Source organism: Pezoporus wallicus, unplaced genomic scaffold (assembly GCF_028554395.1).
Source record: "Pezoporus wallicus isolate ANWC-B61680 ecotype Strahan unplaced genomic scaffold, APGP_CSIRO_Pwel_v1 contig_3952, whole genome shotgun sequence".
In the NCBI taxonomy this organism is placed as follows: domain Eukaryota; kingdom Metazoa; phylum Chordata; class Aves; order Psittaciformes; family Psittacidae; genus Pezoporus; species Pezoporus wallicus.
In genome coordinates this window covers 1256045-1277339 of record NW_026635034.1, presented here as the reverse complement: position 1 = coordinate 1277339, position 21295 = coordinate 1256045, and the positions used below count along the sequence as shown (strand labels likewise).

Here is a 21295-nt window from a genome sequence, read left to right as displayed (position 1 = left end):
CTGACTTCTAATTTTAGAAAGTAAGATCAGCTTTGATTCCATTATCCCCCAAAAATAGTCAGAAATAGTCAACTGAGGGAGAAAAAGTATAGTTCATAGTGGTGAATGACACTTGGTGGGTGCATGGGTTTAAAATGTCCTGTAAGTCCAGAATAACCAGAGTCATGGTGTCGTAACCAGATGGCATTACAAGGCTTACATCTTTACCATACATGAAGATAAAAAATAGTCTGTATAGATTACTTGTGGGAATCTTTATTGCAGATATTAAAGGATATTAGCAGAAATCAGGAAATAATTAAGTGTATATATACGATTAGTATTTGACCTTGTGGAAAATGTAGAAGGCAAAAAATACTGTGTATTAGAGATCCCTGAGCAAGATGTAGACTTCATGTGCACACATTAATTCCAAGACTTTTCCAAGGTATAAAAAACAATCCACTAACAACAGGAAGTAGAATTATGTGAACACTTCTCTGAAGCCCTCAAAACCAAATCTGGATGCCTCTCGGAAGCAGTCTCCAGCAGCATTGTCCCTCCAGGAGTTAGTATCTTCACAGTCCAAGCAGGGACACACTGAATATTAGCATCTTTCTGAAGCTGCTTGATGTATTGAGCTCTTTTTTAACTTGGTATCCTGAATTTTCTTGTGTCATGTAACATGAAGTGTAGCCTTTTTCCTTATTAATACAGAACATACAAATATCCATGTGAAAACTAGCAAAATGCTGCCTGTTGTAAAACAGCAAATATTTTGTATAGGGGGAAAATTCTGTGACCTGCCCACTAAAGGAGAAGCACAAATAGTTTCTCCTGTGTGGCTCCCAGTGAACTCATCCCATTTTGTGCGTATTGGAGCTTTGCAAATCTCCAGAGCTTTGTGTTTAGCAAAGCAGATGTGCAAACGGGCAGATCCTGGTGACCTCACCTCTGAGAATAAGGCCTTTGACATACATTACTCTCCTGCTGACAGCAAGAGAGGTGTGGATCAGTTGGCATTTCACACCTGCAACTAATGTAGAAGTTGTAATGGTATAAGCGAGCATTAGGAATAAAAGTGATGCTTTGGACACGAACCAGCTATATTTAACAGGAAAGGTGCAAATCCACGTTATGGCTCGGGATATGTATTAGCTGCAGCCCTTCTTTAACCTGGAAAGAAAGAATTATATCCAAGGGGACTTACCTCAAAGAGTTTCTCTTTCCTTTGGCAGAAGTGATGATTAGGCTAAAATTGGCCATTTGTTTTATCTGTAGTTGGGGAATATACGATTTAGTTTGTACAGCTTCAGCTGGTACACCAGTCTCTGTTCAAGATCCTGATCTATAGATACCTCTTCACAATCAACAGAGCAATCAACTTTGAGTAGAGCTCAGGGCCTCGCTCATCTCCTTTACCCTGTCTGAGCTGGCCTGGTAGATCTGTAATATCCCCAGTTCTCCAACTCTCCTCTGCTTTGGGATGTCTGTGCCTCCAGACAGGCTCCTGCTGCCAGGAATTACAATGTCCTCTCACCTACTATTTTCTTGTTGGTAACAATGATCTGCACTGCTCTTTGGTGCTTTTGGACTTCTACTAATAGTGCAGCATGTATTAGCCTATAACACTATTGATCAGGGCTCTGTTCACTAAAGCAGATTTATCAGCTACAAAGCATTTGGGATTGGCTTGTGTGTTGCCCCATCTAGGAGTAACAAATCTTATTGGGTGGGTAGAAGGGTACCGTCACCCTTTATATCAGCTTGCTTTAGCCCTGAGAATTCATCTCCACTTGGTTTTTGGAGGTTTCTTTGTCAGTGTCTAACAAGTGGCTGCTCTGGTGCATCATGGGCTGTCTATCTGGCTGGGAAATGTCATGGGTGGAAAAGAGGAGTTTTGTCTCCTCCTGCCAAGTGTGCACAGGGTGGGAAAGGGTTACATCAGCACATCTCCCCTTGAAAAGTCAGGGAACATGACCCCCAACCAAAATGGACCCCTGGGCAACTACGTGACATTCAGCTTGAGGAAGGAAACCGGTTTGTCACCTCATTGCCTAACGTGTGATCTCAAGCCAGAGCTGAGGTGTACCTATGGGCGCAAGAGATAAGATGTTGTTAACGCTCTGCTCGTATTCTGAAGATATCTAGTTTCCAACCTCAGAATGGGATACAACATTTAAAATGTAGTGGGATTCTAGGTTACATGAATACTAACTTATAGGTCCTCCTACCAAATGAAACAAAACATCTCTCCCTATTCATCCTCCTTATTTCTGTTAGAAGATGCAACAGCTCGAAAACAGATGAGACCTGTTATAATCCATGACCCCCTAGCCTGAGAACTGTATATACATATAGGATAGTGTTCTTACCCAGAATAGTGTAAGCTATGGATGAAGTATGTATGAATACTTTTGTGTAACATGATTGTATGCATATACTCTGCAAAATGTCTTTTGTATGTACTTGGAAAAAGTAATGTATATGATTCAAAGTAATCAGGTACAGTAAAACATGCAGGAAGAACACAGAAGAGACAAGAGAAGGTATAGATAAAGGTAGGAAAAATGCCTCTCTGGCATTGTACCTTCAGAGTTTCTCAACAATTAGGGTACAGTGGTTTTGTTACTCTTGATGCAAACAAACCACTGAAGTTTTCCTGCCTTTTTTCCCATGTATAATGTCCTTTAAGCTGTGATGAGATCACTGGTGCATTAGTTTTAATCTTTTCAGAAAGAATTCAGGAACTGCAGTGAGGTCATGACTGCAGTGATATCTAAAAGGATGGTTTTATGGAGGAGAAATTTTCCTCTTTTTTAGCGAAAGCATAACAGAATTTGCAGCTGTCAAGTGTTTTGGACAAGTTAAGTTTGTTTATTTTTGACTGTTGTATGTTTTTGCAAATGACAGACTGCTTTATGCTCTTTTTCTCTTCCAAAGTATTGCATTAATCCAACACAGTTTACAGACAAAGCACCCTGCTAGAGTGGTACTCCATTTGAACAATCATCTAGCAGCATCCTTACCTGTGGTACCACCCCAGTCATACAGACAAGAAGAGGGTAAAACAGTCAGACTGCTCTGACGACCTCACTGTGCTCACATTAGACCTCTGTATCCTTCAGAAGGCAGATGCTTCACTAAGAACATCCTTGTTCCTGTCTCTTTCAAAGAGAAAAATCCTTGGAGCATCTCCCAGGGCCATGGTGTCCCTGTTTAATATGACGTATTTGTGCCTTGTTGATCAATGGAGTAAAGTCAGGCATAAATCCGGACATTTCAGGCAATGACTGGGACTTGGAAGTGCCAAATTTTCACTGTTGCTCTGATTTTATCTCCAGTCTTTTTTAACTCGCTGTTTGCTAAGTTAAGTAACAGTGGATTGGATGGATTTAGTAGTGGAAATATGTAGGCAGATATGCCCTGCTTTACCATGGCAAATATATTGTATTTTACTGGGTTCTAACGAACTTAAAAATTACTCCCCTGCATGCTGGCTGCCTGGGTCAGAGAGGTTATTTTGCCTTTGCTGTCTTCCTGGATTCCTGAGATAATTCCCTCTGGATTTGTTGGGGCAACAACAAAGTGGTGATAACAAATACACTGCTGCTTTAATCCAGTGCTATGCTTTCTCCCTCTTTGCAACATGGATTTGTGCCTACTACCAGTTACCCTGCTCCTAGTTTAACAACTTCAGGGCATTAGTGACATACAGCACAAAACCAGTTCCCCTTTCATATCGAGAGACCAAATGTCCTGCATGATCTGTGTGACACAGCAGAGGCCACAGGTTTAGTTTTGCTCAAAGAGTTTAAGAGCTTTAGTTACCCAGAGAGGAGTGGGAGATTAATGGTGTTCACTGATAGTGATAGTGAACTGTGCGCTCTAAATCCCACTGCAAGCAAAGAGAGCCCACCTCTATACTGCTAATATATATAGCTATAGAAAACCTTTCTATTTAAAAAGACTAATTAATAATGCTTAGTGGTCTGGATTTCTCAGTATGAATTGCAGGGATTTTGGCAAGCTTAGGGAGGTGGGGAAATGGTTTACGCTGCCTTGTTTAAAATTGCAGGTTTTAAACTGTTTAAAGCGATACGCAGATAGGGTTTCCACACCAGATTTGAGACATTTGTCCCTTTTTATTTGTACTAAAATTTCGGCTTGAGCTCACATTGCCATTCTACCCAGACTGCTTCCCAGACCAGCTAATTTGTCTACCTGTGTTCCATTTTAGGCCTTGGTTTTAATTTGAGGATGGTTCCTGCTAATACCAAAGACTGGATAGGACATCCATTAAAAGTCTACACAGCAATTGAAATGGAAAATTCCAAAAGAAACCCTATTAGAGTTTTTCTCCATCAAATCAACATTACAGACTTCTTATGCATTTCTTAATTAGACATTGATATTAACTGGACTGTTGCATGATTTAAATCTAGCTCTTAATCTCGGCTATTCTATGCTGCTGTAGTTTTTATGACATCCAACTAGCGACTGCTTTATGCATTAATCTATCTGGAAAACCACCTTCACTTTTTTTTTTTGTCTTTTTTTAGAAGAATAAAGGCCCCAAGAAGGAAATGAAAGCTTTTGGGTTCAGCCATTAGTAATTTTCTGCTTAGTATTTGAAAAATTGCTTATTTTAATTGCTTCATAGAAGAAAAAGATATCAAAGCTAACGTTCTTTCTCTCCAAACTTTGTAATTATTTCCCTCAGACTCTTATTTGAAATGCCTTGAAAGGATTTTCATTGAAATGTAGATTTCTTCCCTTTCAAAAGTACTTTTATTCCCCCATGCTTCTTTCCCCTTTTTTTCTCTACTGACTTCCTCCCTAGATTTAGAGCAAAATACATAAACTCCAATCTCTGGACACTGTAGCATGTGTCACACAGATGTCCCTTAAGTGCCATCTTTATTAAAACTAACCTTCCCATGGCCTAGAGGCTGTGCTGACAGTTGACCATAGGTCTTAGCTGAGTACCCTTGGGCTTCTTCCACAGGCAGTGAAGAAGTCATAGATGTTATAGGGGTTTGATATATCAGTCATACTCATTCTGAAAATTGCTGTGTGATTTGCTTATTAATATCACTACCACAATCAGGGAAGCTGAATGAAGTCACTTTATAAATGTCAGTGAAGTCTGGGGCTTGTGATACAGTTTAGGGACAGGTGAGCTTTGTATAGTTTCTGTTTCTGTTTCCATCAGTATAAAGCCTGAATATCCTAATCCAGGAAGGAATTTGCTAACCAAACCCCATAGTTAGTTCAGCTTTGTATTTAAACATCAGGAGCACAAAGCTTCAGGATCATGTTGGCCTCATCAGTAATCCTTGATACAATACAACAATAGTAGCAAGAAGTTCTTTATTTCACCTATACATTTCCAGGAACGTTATTTACTAATAGATTATGATCTGGTCAAAATGATCTATACATTCATTACACCTAGAGTGGGCTTTCATAACTCACAGTATCTAAGAATGAGGCAAAACTCGCATTTGTTTATAGTGCAGAATTCTGCTCAGCAAAAAAAAGGTGCATTGAAAATACTGTCCTAAGCACCTTGTGATCCATTCCAAGTCCTGGGTGATTTCTCATGCCAGCTCAAAAGCATCTTTAAGAGCCTCAGAAGAGTGGGCACCTGGCTGCTTCAGAATACAGCCGTTCTCTCTGCAAATAAGTGGTCCCGCAAGCCTAGTGCGGTCACGGGTAAGGTTATCTCGCAGGGGGAATCTTCACAGCAGAACAAAACATTTGGAGAAGATTGAAATGAAGCTAAAGCGTTCTCAATATCAGATTTTACATGCGTGGTTTTTGCAGTCACTCAAAAGGAAGAAAGAGAACAAGAAAATGAGTTAGAGGAAGATGGAGACAGAGATGGTCTTTTAAGCAAAGCTACTTTTTTACTCTCTGGATTTACAGTCCTGATAGACATCTTTATTCAAAATTACTCATTTTTTATATTCAGATACTACAGTTTTCAATACCGAGTCCTACATTTGTCTGGACAGATTACCCTCTTATTCCCACAATGAAACTTAATTATCCCTTTTATGTCTTCAGATACTTTCAGTCTTTTCCTGAACCATTTCTGGGGACAAAGAGCAGCTGATGGGTCAGTCAGAAAAGCAAGTGTTTTGCATCCCTGTTGGCCACACATTTTTGAAGGCAGAAGCCCTTTGCCCCCAGATTTCCTTAGGAAGACTTTGAGTGCTAGTATATAATTTACTTGAACTTACTTTTGCTGAGCTTTTTACTAGGCAGAGACTCATCATTTTCTCAGCACCTTTCTGTGTATTACTTGGAAGCATCTTAATGTGAGTAACTCACCTGGAATCTGTAAAAGGATATTTAAATGATTCACCTCTGAGACAAGCATAACCCCTCATGAAATCCAGGATGGGAATGACTGCAAGGTTTAAAACACACCTTCCTATGTATCACTGCTGTTGCAGTGGAAAGGAATGCATCTGAGTAAAGTCCAAATAACTAAATAAATTGGTTCAAAACAGCAGTAGTAGTACAGAGTGTTGTGTAAGTTACCAGTATTGAGTAGCTGCTACACTTCAGGACGCTTCCTTGGTTTCATCTGTAAAGAAGCCTGTAACATACATTATCCATTATCACTACCTTCTGTGTCTGAGCAAAGCTAATAGAGTAGTCAACATGGAAAGGTTGCATGAGGTAATCCAAGACTTGCAAGTAATAAAGAGAAAATTATAATGAGTATCCATTCAGTCTGAGAGTTATTTTTTAGCTCTTTTTCTAAGTTCCAGTTGTTCAAATAAGAAAGAAGTGTTACAATAAATAAATATATATATAGGCTTAAGAAAATCGCCACATTCATCAGAACCCAGAGACAGCACAACTGGTGTGTGTTATAGAGTCCCTTCTGAATGAAATGCTAAATCCCAGAGGACTGACCTGGTAAAATAATTTTAATATATGAATAGAGCAGTGTTTCTGTGGTACATGGAAATGCTTTACTGCATTGAACAAGTAGTGGTCCATAGCAATTTCGCAACTAGGCTGGGATTAACAACAGACTTTGTATGGACTTTATACATTGTACAAAACCCAAATTAAACAAAAATGCACTTACCCTGGAATAGTATCCAGATACCAGTCACATCTCTGCATGAAAGTTGCTGTTTCCAAATCCAACCTGTGACCTGAGCCTGGAAGCAGAGAACAAGATGGTGCAGTATCGGTGAGACCTCATAGTCTGTCATACCAAAACCAGAGATTAAGATGGCACTGCAGAATAAAATACAGGTTTCTCTGTCACACCCAGCCTACATTTTTTCCTGATGAGTTTTTCACTCTTAATAATTTCCACTAGCTTGGGAGAACAGATAATCTGCTTCCTATAAATACAATAAACAGTGCTTCAAAGGACACAAAGTTTACTCAGTTCATCGTTTCAGTGATTTGAAATAAATGTAAAAAGAAAAGATGTCTAAAGCAAAATGCAGGATCCCGGGATAGAAGATCTCAGGCTGAGTCCCCTTTTTTGCTGCTGGTGACTTCTGTCATCTTAGACCTGTCGCTTTAACCTTCAGCCTGGGTGCATTTGTCTGCCTCCATTAAGTAGATAGTTAAAACCTTTTATAGGGCTCTTACGGTACTGTGTACTGTACAGTCTGTACAGTGCCTGGCAATAAACTAGGTCCTGATCTCATCTGTGCCCTCGCTCTGGGTGACTGGAAAATGAGTGACAAAAAATAATAATAAGCTCTGAATAATTATGTATTGTCTTCATAGTGAAGCAGGCCCTGAGCACCTTCTCTCAGCAGAGCTTTCCACTGGGAGAAGTCCCATTTAAAACATCTCCCTGGCATAAAAATGAATCGGATCCTGTCACATGAATGGCCTGCATTTACTATTCCTTTCACTTACCTTCCAGTCGTTCATTTTCAGAGCTGACTTGTGCCTGTTCCCTGGTTGTCAGCAGGAACTGGGTAACAAGAACTTGCTGGAAGTGGATTATAAAACAGACAAACACACAGAGGAAGCACTGCTGACTCAGCAGATGCATTACTGCAACCATGATGTAAAACTATCAAAAAAACAAAATGAAAGTTCTAAATGCCTCACAATTCACAACAAAAAAAAAGCAAGGGAGAAAAGTGAAATAAGGATTTTGACCAGTGCTAAGGAATTTGGAGCCACACTGGCTTTTGAGATCATAAGAAATTAAGGATGGGTCCGGGTTGAATTCTTGGTCTGTCTGAGCAGCAGATGTTCTCCTTCCTGTAACTGTTGCAGCATCAAGCACTGCATCCATGATCTGTATAAAGGCAGCACTTAGACTGCCCTGATTACAAGGACCACTCCATTACAGCCAAGAAAATCAGTCAGCATCTCAGCTTTAGGATACTGAAAATATCTGGGGAGTTCAGGAGAACACTTCTCCCAAGCTCCCAACAGCTGTAAGTGTGATACCAGGGAGGCTTGTTTCATCTGGAAGATGGGGAAGGTATGTGCTGCCTAGACTTTGAAGCTCTTAGAAAAGGTAATAGTTCATACCTGCTGCTTGTCCCAGGTATGGTGCATCTCCTCCAGGGAGATGGAGCAAAACAGAATAGGGCAGATGCAGAAACACCACTGGTAACCTCAGGGATGTTTTGGTGGGAAAAATGGGATATTGTGGGAAAAATTTGCTGGCCACTAAGCACCCTGAAGCAACTGTTGCAACACTAAAGCAGTTTCTGTGTGGCTTTAAGACATCTGCTCTAAGGAAGCATCTGTGATTGCAACTGCATCTTCTTAACTCTCCGATTCCCATGGACCAGCAGTTGCCTTGCTAAATGAAATGCTCCTTTAGGGATACTGGCTGGCCCCAGGGTTCGGTAATGCAATATAGTGCCTTTCATCTCTCACCCATGAACCCAAGTCAAACAGAGTTTGGTAAATGGCCAATAACCCTTCCGATCCCAGGGGCTGTTTGGTGACCTGTGTGAAACGAGGAGGGTCATCTCTGTGTCTGTTTACAAGAAGGCAAGTGTCAACTTCACCATAAAAAGGGACACAGTTACTACTCATTATCACCCAATTTAACATTCTGAAGCCAAAAGAATGAGCCTAGAAAACTCCCCGATCTTCTTACCCTACAGTGGTGAATGATGGTGTACAAGGTCAGCACATCAGGGCTTGAAGAACGTTAATGAAGACAGTTGCATTGTAGCAAACCAGGCTGTGCCCCTCCCGTGGACAAGAAATCCAAGTCTGAGCTACTCACAGAGGTGTGTGATTGCAGTTCTCCCCAAATCTATGTGGAAATCCCCAGGAAAAATGGTTAATATTTAGGTGCAGCAGGCACTGAAGCACATCCGTGAAGTTACAAGGCTTCTGCAAATCTGTATTTAGTATCTTAAATAGACACAAGCAACCTGAAGAGGGATGCAGCATCCAGCACTGATAGAGTTAATGTGCCAAGAAATCCTTCACTGGAAGGCTCTGTTCCCTCACCCATCATGAATATGCTGTTCTGGTTACCAAAATAGCTGTATTTGGAAGGGTTGAAGGCCAGAAGCTCGCTGCGGCACCCATTCTTGCACTGCACATTTTAAGGTCAGACCTTTAGCATCAGGAACCTGTTAGAAGAAAGAGGAATCGCTTTAAAAGTTTTTGCCACTCTGGACTTTACCCTGGAAGGTCTGAGAGGGGAAAGGGAAGGGCAGGGGCAGATAAACATTTGGCTACATGAAAATGGATCACATTCAATAGATCTGCCTAAAGCTCTGAAACCCGCCCAAAACTACAGACAGCTTGCTCTTAATCATAGCGTTTCCAGTCACCACTATCATTCTGCAGCCCTGCTATGCCATAGCAATGATAACACAGTCACTGTCAACTGTGAGTTACTGTTTAATCCCTGCTATCTTGATTAATTGCATTAAATTGGTATACCTATGTTAATTAAACAGAGGCAGCTTTTACTCCTTATTCTTTTGTGTAGATCATTGCACACAGCTTCACAGGTTGGGAAAAAAATAGCACTATAGACACGTCATATTTCAGCTCAGCTGATAAAGCTGTTTTACTCGTAGAGTGGCCCATGATTTTCTTTTGCATATCACAGTATAAACTTAATTACCATGCTGCTGCTGCATGGCAGCTCCTCTCACTTTCTTTCTTTATTTGTATTATTTGCAAGCGGTAATCATGTTTTCCTGTCATCCCCAAGCAATGTGCATGCGTGCGTACAGGCAAATGCCAAGCCTGGAAAGGAAATCTGATGCGTGTCCATGAATTGGAGTTTTCAAACTTTGGCTGAAGATTAGTACATGTAAACATAGCTCTGCCCCCTTCATCTTGGGTAATTGGTCACAAATGCTACTTGACACTTCTCAAATCAGACACTTTACATACTTCTGAGCATAGCTGAACTTTTTTGGCAGGAATTAATTTTCTTTGAGACTCAGCCACTCATTCCTGGCCCAATCCCTACTCCAGTGATTTCAGTGCAATGTTCTGCCAGTGCAAGAAGTGTAGAGGCAGGACCAGATCTGTTTGCTAGTGTAGACGAGCCCGGCTTTGTTGATTCCCTCAGAAACACAATTACTGCAGCTAATGTTCTGCCCTTTGCCAGCCCTGATTAAGTGGGATTTTTACCTTCAGGTCCCTCTCTCTATTCCAATTACTGCACAAGTTACACTGCGCCAGGGGATATCTCAGAAAGATGAAGAAGGCAATGTAGCATCATAAGAAAATACAGCTCCTGACACACCAGGACCCTTCCCAGCAGCATCAGCCATATGGGAGATGGCTCCAGACACCATCCACCCCCAAAAGAGATTCCTTCCACCTCTCCTGTAAGCAGTGCGTGCTGCAGCAGAGAAGGGGAATCCATTCCTGAAGTACTGATGAAGTCTGAAGTTGCCGCAGAATTTCATGCTATTAAAAAGCCTCCTGTTTGCTCTGACATTGCTGTGTGTTTACTCACCATGCAGGAGTACTGCAAGAGCTGAGCAGACCATATGTTCACTTAGAAGGGCTGCCAGGTCTCAGGGAGCATTACTGTGCCTATTCCAGGAGGAGTTTGGGGCAAGAACATGTTCCATAAAGGTTTTCACTCAGAATATTATATTTTATCTGGTGATTTATTTCTGTCCAGCTTCTGGACTGAATGGCAGTTTACCAGCATATCCATGTGCATCTGTGAATAACCAGTGGAAAATATCATTCACCCTTTTTTCACTGGGATGTTGATAAGCTGCAGCATATTAAAAATGTTTGTCAGTTTATTCTTTTCAGCCATCAAGCGGGATGTGTGCCAGCATACCCTCTTCATGCTGGCTGCTTCATCCAGAAAATGCAGAGAAAATGATGAAACAATGTCAGTTCTAGAAGAGGGTGAAGGTTCACATGCATTATTTTAGCATGTTTGTCTCGCTCATCACCAGCACTGTAAATCAGATTGAGCTCCTACCTGCAGGAGCTTCAGATATAGACCATGAGAAGAGAAAATACCTGGTCATGGACTCATGTTGCCTTGGTTCTCAGGGCTTCACACAGCTCAAAGCACTGATGAGGAGGAGCCAGGACAGGAATGATCCTTACAATGATCCTCCATCCTCTGGTAGCTTGTGCCATGACAGAGATGAACCAGTGGCAGTCAGGGAACCAGCATCTCTCTGTATGTGTGGTTCCCACACTTTCCAGTCATGGTCTTGTGATGCTTCATTCCTAGAAAAGAAAGATAGCTGGTGTTACAAGAGATATGGCACTTCACTGTGAAGAAGCAAATGCACTATTGCCCATAAAATTGCCATGGAATAACACAGGAGAAGAAATCGCGTGCTAGTATGTCCTGGGTTTTCATAGATTTTTATCTTAAATTAAACAGATGGAGACATATCCTGCTTCCTCCTGTTTAACTCTGATATTGGAACCATTATGGGAGTGATATTTATAGGTGAACAAGACACCAATTGGCAGAGAGATGCAACATAGCTCTAAAGCCAGAGTTAAGGAGGAGGCTTACTTTCCATTGTTATTATATATCACTATATAAATTTAGCTTTCAGGTCCTAGACATTTTAAAATAACATGTCTAGTGTTAGAATAGAGGAGTATCAGCAAAAGTGAATTACAGGTTACAGTCTTCTAGTACTCGCAGTGAAAGAACTGTTGTCGTAATTACACCTATAGAGTACTCATTTATGTTGTTCTTAGAGGAAAAGGATGGTATACTCAGGATGTATAGAAAGAAAATCTTGCAGAAGGGGAGACAAATAATTTAGCTGGGACAAAGAACTACGATGGCAACTCAACACATTTCTGTTTTCAGCACATGAGCTCACTGTGTGGACCTGCAATGCCCAGTGATTTAGAGGAAACCACTACAGGTCACTGACGTCTGATCCAAGTGGGAACAAATCCCAGCCCACAGAAAGGCCTGGCCTCACCACACAGACCCCAAGACTGGGAGCTGGATACCTTTTTGTACCACTGAACATCTCCATAGTCTTTTCTAGGTGAGAAAGCAAACTGTTTGAACAACTCCATAAACTCGATACTTAAAATCCTTCCACACTACCAAAACAGTCAAACCCTAGCTCCTGAACATTTGAAATGACGCTAAAATAAGGAAAAAAATATATATATATATTTTTTCAGGGGAAAGGTGAATCTCCATTTCGGCTCATTATTTTGTGGTTGGGGCTAAGTGGCTGTTATTAGTACATAGGTACTCACTGTTGTAAATCCACACCTTTGCCTACTGGATGTCATTACTGAAAGTGAGTGAACTGTTGCTTCAGTGGCTAAAGATTTACTTGCTTAATGCCTGGTCTCATCAGCAAATTCAGGCTGGCAATGACATCCTACTTGTCTAAGCTAATATACAGCTTTGCACTCTCCTTGGTTTTCTTCCCATTCAAACTTATGGCTTAGTGTTAATGTCTACCACTAACTGACATTAGCTGAAGTGAATGAAATGATGAATGAATACACAGTTTTGCATGTAGATAATTAGAAGTCCAACTGAGTAAATCACATTATTTAATGTATCATCATTAAAAAGCATCTAAACAATATTATTTCTTATGTAACTCTGTCTTTTCAGTGCTGTGACAACAGGCATGAATTGTGTTATGCATTCGGGTAGAGAATTGTTTTCTAAATATGATAGAACTACTTGGAGCGTAAATCATTGCTGTAAGGTGTCCATATTTGAGAAAACTCTTGTGTTATGGGTAAAACTCCTTGCTTGACTGTGCTGCAAGAAACAGGATGATATTTAATTATGACAGTTCAAACTCATCTGGTTTCTCCAAGTGCAGCCTATATTGATTTACAGTACTAATAGAGAAAAGGTGGAATAAAAAAGCTGGTTTATTTAGAAACTTACTCATTCCTAAGAATGTCTGTTCAGCTCATTTTTGAATTTGATTTCTTACCCCAGGTGAATTACACTGCGTTTCAAGAACTGCTTGTGCCTGATAACAGCTAGTCGAAGTACCAGCATAGTTAGGTCACTTTGATTGTGGGATTTTTATTTATTGCTTTATTGGACAATGGTGTTTGCAAAAGGAAGATTGAGAGCACCATGGGCAGAATTACAGGCTATGGTTAGTGTATGAGACTTAATATCAGTATAGGACCACAGTCGGTAAAATCAGTGGCAAATGAAACCAGCTTTCAGGCATAATCAATGTCTTGTCCTGAAAGAAACAGCAAGGAAAATCCATGCAAGTGTTTCAGCATGACAAATGAACTTAGGCAAGTTGAAGATAATCATGATTATTTAATATTCCACAGCTTTACAACTCGATACTTTGTGGACAAAAGATCAGAAGGCTGCTGAGTCCAGAGTTTTGAATCTTTGGGTCAATATGCTTCTCATGTCTTCAGCATTTAGTTTAATTTAGGAGGAAACAGTTCCGAGCTAAGATAAGATCTCAAACAAAATTGACGTGGACTTACAACATGGCCTAACATAACAATTTAATCTATCCTGTGCTTCCCCTGAAAGAAGGCTTAATAACTGCGCTATGATTTCACCTGCTGCTTCTAACATTTGTTCATTCTTTCTTCCTGAACAAATTTGGATTATCAAATGGTGAGCAGCTTTGTTCATGGTAGGCAAACTTGAATTCATTCAGGATTAATAACAATGGGTTCAATCCTGGATTCAATGGCAGTCTTAATGAATGGAGTCTTTGGAAGACAAATGTTTGTTTGCGTTAAAGAGAAATACTTAATTCTCAGTTTTCCTGGGTGCGGGGTGATTACAGCACATATCACAAAATGTTTCCCCTATATATTCAGCCTTCCTTGGGTGAACAAAGAGCAGAAACGTTCCCCAAGCCCTGCTATTGCAGATAGTGGCCATTCTGACCTTGCTATTTCAAAATATGAAGTTTCACAGTGAATTATTTGGTGTGAGGAAAAAACGTGTCTTTTACTCACAGTATTATCTCAGGCCCTCTTGGTGATCTGGTGCTGGGGAGTAAGGAGACAGGAAGATCCACGTTGCCACTATCCATCAGCAGTTGTAGGTTGAGACAGGACTACCCAGGTGGAGGAATCCAGGCTGGATCTGGATTTGGGCTCAATCCTCACCATTGTCTTAAACATGGGCATCTTCCAAATTCCTGTGGGAAATCCTGCATTCTTTACCACTTTCCTGTCTCTTGGGAAGCAACGGGAGCACACACCACCCTTGTGCCTGGCCAGGGAGGAGCTGATGGAGCTGCACTGCCCAAAACCAAGGACCCACTCATCTCAATATAAACTGCCAGACTTCAGTAAATTCACCCTGCAGGCAATTTTACCCTGGAAAAACATCGCCCACGTTGCTAGAGTTTAGGACAACAAATTAGAGCTTTTCATACGCATTGGAAGCTTTTCTTTTTCCTGCACCACCCCCCCCCCCTTTTTCCCCCAGTAACATCCAGTTGCTTAATTCCATTTGAAATCACCCTGGGTAGGCACCTAAATACCTAAATAATCTTGTCCTTCATGCCTGTCAACATCTTGAGGCACCTAACCACCTTTAGAGATGTGGTGTGAAAGCTTGTGAACGATGCAATCGAGGAGGGAAACAAAAGACAAGTATCCCTATTTGCTGCCCAAGAATCCACAAAGAATGCTGCTTCGGCTCTGCTCTGATTTCTAATTAGATTATGAGTGATGTAGGACTCTGAAGCCAAGCTGGAGTTTGTGCTAGCACTTTGCATCTATGAATGACAAAGGGACACCACTTTCATATTGATTTAAGCAAGCCAGTAGAAGAATGTTTAAACACCAAGCGCTTGATGCCCCAGCTTGCCAGAGCACCTGGAAATATCAGATTAATTCCAGGTGTTGTGCCATTTATGACAGGCTTGCTGCTTTTACAGCCACACACACAAAACGTGGCTCCCAGTTCCACAAATAAAAACGGAGTGGTTTCTGCTCCTAATGCCTCGATAACTCTGACATATTGCAAGTTCTGGAAAGAATTTTAATCTACATAGTTTTTTTAATGGGGAGGGGAATGGGGGGGCGGGGAGGAGGGATTTTAAATATGCTGCATACAATTTGTGATGGTCATCTCTAAAATGCAGCTCCATTATCCTTTTCCATTTGGAATGAATGAGGCTAATTAATTTCAGGCCATACTTGATGAGGTCAGCACCATACGAAGGGTGCGTGCTAGACATTGCTAATCTCTTTCAGCTGAGAGTGATGAATTAAAGATGAAGCATTCCTTTGCAGGCCTAATTTAGAATGTATATCAAAAACCTACAGCAAATAATACTATACCCTACAACAAAGGAAAACTTGTTCTCTCAGGCTCCCATGTAGGGTTGATTTTAAAGGCATTTTCATTTCGCTTTGGAATTCCAGCTGTGGATGGGTGAAACAGTTCAGAAAATTCAAGCTTTCTCTCTTTCTCTTGCTTTTATGGACAAAAGTAGGCAAGGGAGGGGGGCTAAGGGGAGAGAGAAACTAGTCAGTGTTTGATCCTGTATATACTGTGATTCTGACTGTACGCTAGACACTTAGGAAAGCTGCCAGGGTCTTGTGCTCCCCAAATACCTGTGATGTGACACCCCCACACAGCGCACTCTGAAATCTTACTGTCTGGGGGGTTCTTTTAAGTCTAAGGGTAAAGCTATCGAGTGTCCCGTTTTGTTTAGCATCACCTCAAGGATGTTTTGTTGCATGTCTCAGACTTTTCCCCAGGAAACGGGACAGGTCCAGGTCACCCAACAAGGACACAAGAGCTTCCCAGCCAACACAGAGCTGTATTTCACCGCAGGGAAAACACTGCCCTATGCAAAAAGGTCCTGTGCCGTATAGGAGCACAGGTAGCAAAATTTAACAGAAATAGTCACCAAAAGCAGCCACACCAGGTCTGGAAGCAGAACAAATCACTACGGGGCTCTCAGATTTGCTGGACTTGGGGCTCAGCCAAACTTTGCCACCTCTCCCTTAGGCAAAGCCCCCCATAAAGTCCAGAGGGGCTTCCCCCTGAACAGGATTTGGTCCTGTGGGCAGCAAGAAATTAACTTAATTGTCATTTTGGGAAAACAGGGACTATGAAACCTTAATCCAGCCTCGGAAGGAGGCTGAAAACAATAGACCACCAGCTTCCCCATCACTTCTCTGCTTAATACCTGGCAGTCCCTTGAAATTCTTGACAGGTTGCTGCAGCGAGTCGAAGTTCCCAACTGGTGGCCATAAGCGGCTGCCGTCTTTGTATCCCAGTAGTCCTCATTAGAACAAAGCTGCTTCGAATTAAATCCAATCTACATGCCGAATCAATCTTTCAACCCTTTGATTGCTTCTGAAAATATTTATATTTCTTAATAATGCACATTTTGTCCCAGAGCCTGTGATTAAACCCAGACAAGGTCTGGAGAAGCCTGAAGTATATGTGGAAGGGGTTATTTTGGACAGGAAAAGAAAGATAAAGAACACAGGTTTTTCCTATTGTGAAACCATTAGAGTGTATAAATCTAGCAATTGCAGTTGTATAAGCATCAGAGTGGGGTTGTAATAAATACAGATTGGAGTATTATAGTAACCAAATGGAGTTTATGGATTATGTTCGCTAGTTCATATTTCTCAGCTACTACAATCTAACTAGCATCACACCGCACTCAGCTCTATTAATATTCTCTATTAATATTCTCTTTATATGGGGGGGGGGAAGTTAGGAATCAACTGCTGCTCTGTGTAAAACAAACATGTTTAACGAATCATGCCCTCCAAAGGAAAAAATAAACAAGGGGACGCTGTAAAGTGACTGTGTTGGAAGGGCACGGGCTGTGGCTGGCTGAAATCGGCTCTGTTCTGCTAAAGTTAATAACTTCCATCTGAGTAAGAATCTGGCCCTAATACAGGGCATTTTGGTGTGTGAAAATTAGGATGTAAAACTGGAGACAATAACTGCTACTATCCCTCACCCGGGTAAATTTATGAGGTGGTAAATAATAAGCTTTTGGCTGGAGATGAGAAACACACAAAGGCTTTGAAGCTGCACTTTGTGGTAAATAGCGTATTATTCCCTCCTCAAAAAGTAGCATACATCACAGGTAAGATATGTGGAGGTGAAGGGAAGGATACATTCCTGGGCTGAGAAGCAGCCCAGATAGGGCCCGATCCTCCAGAGTGGGAATTTGCCATCGATTAAGAAGGGAGCTGTGGCTGGGGACACAGATCTGATAAAGGCACTGTACCTGTCTCCCTCCCTAAACATAAATGACTGCCCTTGTCTATAATAAAAGGTAAAAATTGACTTCTGAAAATACGCCACGATAAATCTCCTTGGATAAAGTAGCACAATGCCTGGGTAAGAGGGAAAGAAATCCTAGAAACTAAAGATAGAGGATGCTTATTTAATATCATTGTCATCATCAACATCACACAGTAAGTACAGGTAATGTACTTCAGCAGCAGGATGGTAAATGTTTATGATAGTTTTTCTTGTGACAGTTTCCCCTCTTATAAAGGATAGAAGGAAATATTCTCAGTTAACATATTATTCATTGATTCTTTCATCGCATGTTTCATTATGTTAAGCTGTAATTTCATAAATAAGTTGGGGGGTGGTATTATTATGATACATAAATCCTGAGTCTTGACAGCTATTCTGCATTTGTATGTGATCTTGGATGCTCAGTCTTTAAGGTAGAGAGAAGTTTTTTTATCATCACCAAAAATAAGGGGAGAGGAGGGATGAAAGAAAAACCTCTCACAAATAGGGACAGATCCAAAATTCAATGACATGCACAAAAATCCATTTTGGATCAGGCCCCCAGCAGAACATTGTATCATATAACCAGTATTTTCTGAATATTTCTATTGTTTGACAACTCAGATTTCACACTAAACTTGGAGTTTGTTTCTGAACAGAAGCTTTTTGTATAGAAACTTTAAATCATATCCCTTCATGAACACACACATACCACAGAGGATTTTGCCTTATTAAAGAGTTTAAGCCTAAAGGTGTATGCCTATTTTTAAAAGAAATTTTCTGATTGTAGATAACTGCTCAATTTGATTTAGTGTCCAATGATAGTGATGGGGTTGATAACTGAGCATTCATCGGTAATTCATCTTGTGCTAGTAGAAATTTACAGCAAAGCAGTGCTTTCCCAACACTGACAAGTCCTATTAATCTTCTTCAGACACATTTCAATAGGTGTCTCCATCTGTGCCCAACATCTAAACACTCTGGCATCACTAGGGACTTGGAGACACCTTCATTTCAGGTTACACTAGTGAAAATGTGATACTAGATTGTACTCTATTTTTAACCTAATTCTCTCTTTTCATTCAATTAGCCTTTCTCGCCTGCTTTTTTCTACTCATGTGTAACATCCTTTTCCCAGGAAGAGCTTAAAAATTAGATTTAGTTACTTAAAGAGACAGAATCTGCCAGAGCAGGGGCAACCAAGAGCTTAATACATCAAAGCAGAATAATAAAGCTCATGCATAACGGTGTGGACACCGAGTCACCAGCCACAGAACACATCCTGCATCACATGCCCCCGATATTCCGCTCCTGATGCACCTCATGCAGGCATTGTTTGGTTAGGACAGGTCTGAAACTAAACACCCCACCTCCAGCTTCCCAGATTGCAGAGCATTTGGGGGTTGAAATCCAGTATGTACCAAAACATCTCTGTTTGTTCAGGCTGCACGGGGATCACCACCATACATCCCCACTTCGCGTTACATATACGGCTAATGCATGAACAAACACAGCACAGTCAAATTACAGCAATAACATTTATGGGTGGATTATGTTCCAACTTCCTCGCTTATTATTAAAGGCAAGTAAATTGCAAAGCACATGGAAGAGGTAGGGTGCAAACGCAGGCGAATTTCCACTCGGAACCAAATGTTGTTTTTTCACTCCCAAAGCTGCGATGAGTTTGCTAGCAGACGCAGCGCAGCTTTCGAGCTTACTCATTCAAAAACGTGTGTTTGGGTTCTTTTTTTTCCCTCTCCCCTCCTTACTCCATTTACGTTTGCCTTCCAAAGGAGAGCAGATGCACACCACTTGGGTTTGGGTAGCTCTTACTGGCTCTGAACTTTCTGCTGAAAAGAGCAAACCACGTTCTGCTCCACAACTCGGAGGCAGCCTCAAACTTTGTTTCTGGCTTTATGAAGTTCTCTTGCGAGTCGTATTATAGATCTAAATGACCTTATTGTAGGTGGCAAGTTTAAATGTGCCATATTAATAACTTGTTATCCAAGACAAATTAAGTCCTTATGTGTCAAAAGCACTCTGCTCTGGATTACCTACAAGACAAGTATTTATTGAATAAACGTTGGATCCAATTTCATTTTAATGTGACTGACTGTATGCTTCAGCCCCTTAGAATGAGATAAAAACACTCAAACCTACAACTGTTTTGCAACATTACACCTAACTTGTCTGTTTCTATTATTGTCTTTTTAATGTGGGAGATCAAAAGTGTTTGGGGTTTTTAAGGATTTTTTTATTATTATTATTGTTATTATTATTAAGAGCAAAGAGAAAGACAGGAAAAAAAAGACTGGCATTCAGCCTAAAGAGAAATCATTGAAACAAATTAATCCTATGCCGTTTAAATTGACATGGTAATCCATCATCAGCAAAGGGAAACTCTGAAAGCAATCTAGAATCTGCAGTGTTCTTTCACTGGCCCTCAGGCACAAAGACAGATAGTAAAAGAGGAAGAGAGGAGGGGGGGAGAGAAAAATCATAAAAGTTAGCAGCACCTTAGCAAAAGGAAGGGCTCGAGAGAGCAGCTTTCACTTCTTCCTGCTTTCAACCCTCCAGTTCAGAAAGCAATGCTGATTAACCTTCAGCCGTTGCCTACTAACGTTTACTTCTGTATGTCAACTCATCCTCGGCTGCTGAGAGATGAGTAATTTCGAATAGCGCAGAGCCCCCATCCTATATAAACTCTACCATTGAAAACTCTGCCAAACATCAACTTGGGCACTTCTGCTTACAGAGGGCCTTTTATTAGCCTAAACTTGATCGTTCCAAATGGACAATAAATTCTATCTTCACAGCCCTAGAGAAAAGAGTTGTGCTATCCTTGGGAGTTTAATAGCCAGGATTTTCATAGAGCTAGCATAAAAAACCTGGGGGTTTTATTTGGGTTTGGGGTTTGTTGTTTTTTTTTCCCCTATTTCCTGCTCTCTCAGCAGGGCTGTCCACTGTAATGTGTGTTTCCTAAGGGTTTTTTCAACCTAGTTTTAAATATCTAAAGTGATGAGACTTTGTGCACCTTTAAAATTTTATTATACTTATGGTCAGAAGAAAACATAAACCTCTTGGGCCTTGAAAGCGCATTGCAATACAGCCATTATCCTTATAATGTCAACAGAGCTACAAAATTCTCCTGAAATAAACCTTTTCAGAACAGCTTTCCCTGCTTCATGTTTTCTTTTAAGGTCAGTGGTGCATCACTTTTAGCAAAACGTTTCCCCTCTCTGCCCAGATTTAGCAATCTGCAATAGAATGTATATTACTAAATGAATAGGTTTAATTTTAGGCGCTGAAAAAATAAATAGAAGAAGAGGGCTAGGGCAGGAATAATACCTTTCAGTTAGAAGCAGACATAGTGGAAAGAAAAAGTCAGAACTTTAGTGCCAGGGGCAAAAGGGTGAAAGGCTGGCTAATATGAACCATATCCAACATCTGCCCTATTTTAATTTAGCAGGGATAAAGTTTCTTCTTTTTTATTATTAAGAAAACTTTATGTGGCAGGGAAACCCATGAGCTATGTTATCAAAACTGGTTTATTGTCACACTGAAACTTAGAACTGTTAAGAATTGGTGGGGCAAAGAGATAAAAACTCCCCT

At 40.8% G+C, this 21295-nt stretch overlaps 2 long non-coding RNA genes across 5 annotated transcripts; both read right to left on the bottom strand.

The window, feature by feature from the left end:
- Window positions 1-235: 235 nt before the first annotated feature.
- On the bottom strand, window positions 236-1399 carry LOC130603632 (uncharacterized). The gene is made up of 2 exons (XR_008973231.1): window positions 1190-1399; window positions 236-683 (listed from the first exon to the last, which is right to left on the bottom strand). It is a non-coding gene; the product is annotated as an uncharacterized LOC130603632 (long non-coding RNA).
- A 227-nt stretch (window positions 1400-1626) lies between these two features.
- On the bottom strand, window positions 1627-20604 carry LOC130603498 (uncharacterized). 4 transcript variants are annotated; one of them, XR_008973211.1, is made up of 6 exons: window positions 14407-20604; window positions 11464-11679; window positions 10937-11149; window positions 9098-9584; window positions 7091-7245; window positions 1627-2071 (listed from the first exon to the last, which is right to left on the bottom strand). It is a non-coding gene; the product is annotated as an uncharacterized LOC130603498 (long non-coding RNA). The 4 variants fall into 4 exon arrangements; XR_008973226.1 differs by lacking the exon at window positions 1627-2071 and having other exon boundaries at window positions 5336-7245; window positions 14407-14772; window positions 16602-20604; XR_008973204.1 differs by lacking the exon at window positions 1627-2071 and having other exon boundaries at window positions 5336-7245.
- Window positions 20605-21295: the final 691 nt, after the last annotated feature.